The sequence below is a fragment of the Glycine max genome, chromosome 18 (assembly GCF_000004515.6).
Source record: "Glycine max cultivar Williams 82 chromosome 18, Glycine_max_v4.0, whole genome shotgun sequence".
In the NCBI taxonomy this organism is placed as follows: Eukaryota; Viridiplantae; Streptophyta; class Magnoliopsida; order Fabales; family Fabaceae; genus Glycine; species Glycine max.
The window spans coordinates 38201222-38206356 of NC_038254.2; the positions used below are offsets into that span (position 1 = coordinate 38201222).

At 38.4% G+C, this 5135-nt stretch overlaps 1 non-coding gene across 1 annotated transcript; it reads right to left on the bottom strand.

Annotated features, from left to right (window-relative positions):
- Positions 1 to 3691: 3691 nt before the first annotated feature.
- Positions 3692 to 3798, bottom strand: LOC113000260 (small nucleolar RNA R71). Its single transcript, XR_003265551.1, has one exon. It is a non-coding gene; the product is annotated as a small nucleolar RNA R71 (small nucleolar RNA).
- Between the last annotated feature and the right edge of the window lie 1337 nt (positions 3799 to 5135).

Here is a 5135-nt window from a genome sequence, read left to right on the forward strand (position 1 = left end):
CAAGTATTTTGCTACCTAAATTACATATATACATATTCAAGTATTTTTGCTACCTAAATTACATATATAAATTAACAAAGGTATTTTTGCTACCTAAATTACATATATACATATTCAAGTATTATTGCTACCTAAATTACATATATAAATTATCAAAGGTATTTTTGCTACCTAAATTAATAAGGAAACTAACAAAGGCATTTTTGCTACCTACTCTACACCTTTATGTTCATGATGAATAACATTTCTAAACATCTAGGTGTAAGGAAAATATCATGGTGTAGCCCAAAGCCGATTGCTGGCCTAAAATGGTAGCTTCACCTAATATGCACCCACTTTTGTGTTCTCTTGCACCCAAAAACAAGCTTTGGTTCCTAGGCCTAGGGTATATTTGGGGTAAACATTCTAGCCCTTATGCAACTGCCTACATGTTCAAAAATGGCAAACGTATGCATACCAAATTGTTTCATAGGTTATTCCTCACAAAATCATGCGCAAATGCCATTAAGGCATTTCACCGAGCCCTTGGTAGGGCATGTTTAGGCATGAATAGCAAGGGAATGGGGGCAATGCGGCATGCCCAACCTTTTCAGAACACAACTTAGGCCTAAGGCCATTGCCTACAACCTTCCAACTCAACAAAAACAAGCATCAATTCAAGGATAAAAGGCCTCATGGATTTGAGCAAGAATGAACAAGTGGAGCATCAAAATACACCAATGGAAAGCTAGAGAGCCAAAGAATGAGGTACTTACTTGTTGGGGGTGAGTAATGATGCCAAATGGAACCAAAAAACGTGAACAATGGTGACTTACGACCGAAAAAATGGAAAATCCCATAGGTGTTGTGTTTTTTAGTGAGGGGGGGTGAGTTTTGAGTGAGGAAAACTCACCCTCCCTCACTTTTTAAACCATCTTATGCAGGGGGTGCTCCTGCAGGCGAGCTAACCATGTGCATTTTTTTTGCAAGAATTATTCGCAAAATTTTGTCCTTTGGGTTGGCGCTTGTTTATTTTAATTCCTAGGATTAAGAATAAACTAGGCATATTCAACAATGACTTTAGAAAAATAGATGAATACACCACAAGCAGAAATTTAAAGGATACTAGGCCACCTCCCAGTAACGCCTCTTTAACGTCTTGAGCCAGATACGAGGTGATGATCTGTTGATCATGGGCCTGGCAGTTGCTCACACTCGTCCCTAAGTCTTTGAAAACAGGAGATGGCACTATGCAGTAAAACATGACTACGCTACCACTTACCTTGGTTTATCTTTGCCTTGAATTCGGCGCGGTATTGACCATCACTCGAAACAAATCTTTTCCTATCCTTCGATTCACAGGATAAAATTATGCATATGCATGCGTATGCATGGGCAGTTCAAGTGCAACAACTGAAACAAATGTCCATTATGTTCAATATTATTTAAGTGCTTGTGACACCCTGATGTGCCATTATTTTCTCCTATTTCTTAACCCTTTTTGCACCATTTTAAGTACTGATTAGTCTTAATTGTCAAATTAATTAGGCAGTTATATTATTTGGGCCCATTAAGCTAATTTGATGTTTTTAATCTAATTTCAGGAATTAATGAAGCATTGAGCTTGAATCTAGAATTGGGCTTGGGCTTGAATCCAGAATTGGGCTTGGACTTGAAGAGGGCAGACTAATTTATTCTACAAAATTAGATCTTATCTTATCTTATCTAGATATTATTTAGATTTGATCTCATCTAGATATTATTTCATCTAGATCTTATCTTATCTAGATTTGATTTGATTTTACTTATGGGCTTGGATTTAAAATAGATTTGTAAGCTTTGGGACTGAAAAACTATATAACAGCACCAAGGTTCTAGTTTAGTTCTCTCTCTCCTCTCTCTCTTCTATTTTTCGTTTTTAGTTTTAGTCTCTCTTCTCTTTCTGTTTTATTTTCGTTTTTTTACAATTCCAGTTCAGACTTTTAGTTTTATCAATAAAATTTCTTTCTCTATTTGATTAATGGAAGGCTAAGTCCGCAACGTTGTTTTCTCTTGAGGATCAAGCACAGTTCTCTTTGAGGTTCTATTATTACGGTTAAATTCTGTTCAGTTTTTCCTCTTCACTAATTACTCTGAATTTGTTGCTATTAATTCATGCATGCTTAGTGCTTGATTAATTGTCTCTGCTCTTAATTTACGTTCATGCTTTATGATCGTTTATGAGTAATTGGTGTGTGTGATGCTTAATCACATAATGAATGCTCTATGTTAAATTTCGCTTAGTAATTTAATTTAGGGTTGGATTAAGTGGTTGAACTGATAAAGGATAAATTCTTGCAACCTAGGATAAGAGACTTGCTTGTGAATCAAGGGGAAGCAACGTATTTTAATTCTGATAATTTCTAATTCAATTTTACTCGCTATTTAATTTACAAAAGCAAACAACCCCCCCTCCCCCCAATTTGTTACTATTTCCTACTATCTGTTATGAACATTTGGTGTATCATTGCTCGTTGGGAAATGACCTAGGATCACTTCCTAGTTACTACATTTTAATATTTATTTGATTTGGATACGACCTCGATCAAATTTGGTGCCGTTGCCAGGGAGCAGTGTCCAAAGGTTCATAATAGCTAGTGTCGTGATAGTGTTTAATTCTTTCGTGTTTTATGTTTAATTGTTAGTGTTGTGTTAGTGTGTGTGTTAGTGTTGTTTAGTGCTTGGTATTTTGTTTAGTGTGTGTTCTGTTTTAGTTTTTCTGTTAAGCGCTTCCCATGTTTCAGTTTTGGGTGTTTTGCTATGAATAGTGTTTTGCGACGGATTTAGCGACCACTTTTGCTTGCGACGGATTTAGCGACCACTTTTGCTTGTGGCAAGCCACCATAGGCCGACTGAGGTCTCTATCATCCAAAAAAAGTGATTCTGTCAAAAGTTTTTTATTTTTCAGGTATTATTCTCTTATTTTTCTTAACTTATCATTTTTAGCTTATATAGTTAGACTTCAAATTGTCATTTGAAATTTTTTGTACTATCTTCTCATCATTTTATAAGGTTGCTCACAAAATTTCAAGTCATTTGGACATCATTTGATGGTAGCTGTAGTTCAAACCTACACTGTTACTTGCATAAGAAGGCAACTAGTTGTGCATGCTGAATTTAGTGTATGACTAGAGGAAATCCATCTGACTTACAACCCTTTGATCCTGAGATAGATAGGACATTTCATAGATTAGTTAGACATCATTTAGTACCTTTTGAGCATCCTGAGCATTTTGATATTGGTGATTTTGAGCATTATAATTTTGAACATTCTAATTTTGTACATTCTGAGAATATGGCACAACCTCCACACCGTGAGAGGACTCTAAGGGAAATGGCTGCACCGGATTTCACCTACGAAAGCTTGTGCATCCAATACCCTGATGAGGATGTCCCATATGTTCTTAAAACTGGACTAATCCATTTGCTTCCAAAGTTTCATGGCCTTGCAGGTGAAGACCCACACAAGCATCTGAAAGAATTCCATATTGTCTGCTCCACCATGAAACCACCAGATGTCCAGGAGGATCACATATTTCTGAAGGCCTTTCCTCATTCTATAGAGGGAGTGGCAAAGGACTGGCTATATTACCTTGCTCCAAGGTCCATCACAAGCTGGGATGACCTCAAGAGAGTATTCTTAGAAAAACTTTTCCCTGCTTCCAGGACCACGACCGTCAGGAAGGATATTTCAGGTATTAGACAACTCAGTGGAGAGAGCCTATATGAATACTAAGAGAGATTTAAAAAATTATGTGCCAGTTGCCCTCACCACCAGATTTCAGAGCAGCTTCTTCTCCAATATTTTTATGAAGGACTCAGCAACATGGAGAGAAGTATGATAGATGCTTCCAGTGGTGGAGCCCTTGGAGACATGACCCCTTCTGAAGCAAGAAATTTAATTGAGATGATGACTTCAAACTCCCAGCAATTTAGTGCCAGAAGTGATGCTATTGTCATTAGAGGAGTGCATGAAATAGCCACAAATTCATCAGGTGAGACTAAGAAGCTTGGAGGTAAACTAGATGCCTTGGTTGACCTGGTAACCCAACTGGCCATGAATCAAAAATCTGCACCTGTCGCCAGACTTTGTGGTTTATGCCCCTCTGCCGACCACTACACAGACCTTTTGATGCAATCCTATCCCGCAAGGGCATTGGGTAGAAGACTCCAAGTAGATTGGGCTAGAGATCCAAGGGTAGGCCCTAGGGTTCTCATGAGCCTTAGGGTAGATTTCGAGCCCATGGGTTAAGTATGAGCCCGCTTATCTTTGTAAATATTAGAATAGGTTTTTCCTTCGTTTGGGCCTTGTATTTTGGCCATTCTAGTAGTATAGGGTTTTAGCCTTGTATTTCGGGGCATTTTGAGTAGTCTTTGTAGTAAGGACCTTTTTTTGTATTTTCATGGTTTTTGTCATGGGGGTGAGCTTAGCTATTATAGGGGGTGTGTAGCTAAGTTCTAGCTTCTCATCTCAAGGAGGTGAGCTTAGCTATTAGAAAGGTATGTGTAGCTAAGCTCTAGCTTCTTTAGGAATCTTCTTAAGGAAGCTTCTCAAGGAGGTGAGCTTAGTTATGAGAGGGGTGTGTGTAGCTAAGCTCTAGCTTTTCAAGGAAGTTTTCTCAAAGAAGCTTCTCAAGGAAGTTTTCTCAAGAAATCTTCTCAAGGAAGCTACCTAGTCTATAAATAGAAGCATGTGTAACACTTGTTGTAACTTTGATGAATGAGAGTCTTGTGAGACACAACTCAAAGTTCAACTTCTCTCCCTTTTTCTTCCTTCAATTTCGTGCTCCCCCCTCTCTCTTTCTCTCCCTCTTTCTTTTCCTCCATTGAAGCATCCTTCCAAGCTTCTTATCCAAGGCTCATCTTGGTGGTGAAGCTCTTTTTTTCCATGGCTTATTCCTTAATGGATGGCGCCTCCTCTCACCTCTTCTCCTTTGTCTTCCGCTGCATCTCCATGGTGAAAAATCACCATTAAAGGACCCCATTGAAGCTCAAAGATCCAGCCTCCATAGAAGCTCCACAAGCAAGCTTCCATCAAGTGGTAATCAGAGCACAAGAGCTTCAAGTAGGTGCTCCTTAAACCTCCATTAATTTTTTTTCTTTACCTTCTCTTCCAT